Below are 1,389 nucleotides of genomic sequence, written 5' to 3' on the forward strand. Positions count from 1 at the left end.
AGACACACACTGACTCCAAGTAACAAAGACTAACACAGACACACACTGTCACCAAGTAACAAAGACACACACTGACACCCAGTAACAAAGACATACACTGACACCAAGTCACAAAGACATACACTGATACCCAGTAACACAGATACACACTTCCACCAAGTAACAAAGAGAAACACTGACACCAAGTAACAAAGACATACACTTACACCCATTAACACAGACACACACTGACACCAAGTAACTAAGACGCACACTGACACCAAGTAACAAAGACATACGCTGACACCAAGTAACAAAGACATACACTGACACCCAGTAACAAAGACATACACTGATACCAAGTCACAAAGACATACACTGACACCCAGTAACAAATACATACACTGACACCAAGTCACAAAGACATACACTGACACCAAGTAACAAAGACATGCACTGATACCCAGTAACACAGATACACACTTCCACCAAGTAACAAAGACAAACACTGACACCAAGTAACAAAGACATACACTTACACCAAGTAACACAGACATACACTGACACCAAGTAACTAAGACATAGACTTACACCAAGTAACAAAGACACACACTTACACCAAGCAACACAGACATACACTGACACCAAGTAACAAAGACATACACTGACACCCAGTAACACAGACACACACTTACACGAAGTAACAAAGACATACACTGACACCAAGTAACAAAGACGTAAACTGATACCCAGTAACACAGACACACACTTACACCAAGTAACAAAGACGCACACTTACACCAAGTAACACAGACATACACTGACACCAAGTAACAAAGTCATACGCTGACACCAAGTAACAAAGACATACACTGACACCCAGTAACAAAGACATACACTGATACCAAGTCACAAAGACATACACTGACACCCAGTAACAAATACATACACTGACACCAAGTCACAAAGACATACACTGACACCAAGTAACAAAGACATGCACTGATACCCAGTAACACAAACACACTGACACCAACACCAACAAAGACATGCACTGATACCCAGTAACACAGACAGACACTTACACCAAGTAACAAAGATAAACAATGATACCCAGTAACACAGACACACACTTACACCAAGTAACAAAGACATACACTGACACCAAAAGTAACAAAGACATAAACTGACACCAAGTCACAAAGACCGACACTGACACCAAGTAACAAAGACAAACACTGACACCAAGTAACGAAGACGGACGGTGACACCCAGTAACAAAGACACACACTTACACCAAGTAACACAGAAATACACTGACACCATGTAACACAGACATACACTGATACCCAGTAACACAGACACACACTTACAACAAGTAACAAAGACACACACTTACACCAAGTAACA

The sequence above is a fragment of the Heterodontus francisci genome, unplaced genomic scaffold, assembly GCF_036365525.1.
Source record: "Heterodontus francisci isolate sHetFra1 unplaced genomic scaffold, sHetFra1.hap1 HAP1_SCAFFOLD_91, whole genome shotgun sequence".
Lineage (NCBI taxonomy): Eukaryota > Metazoa > Chordata > Chondrichthyes > Heterodontiformes > Heterodontidae > Heterodontus > Heterodontus francisci.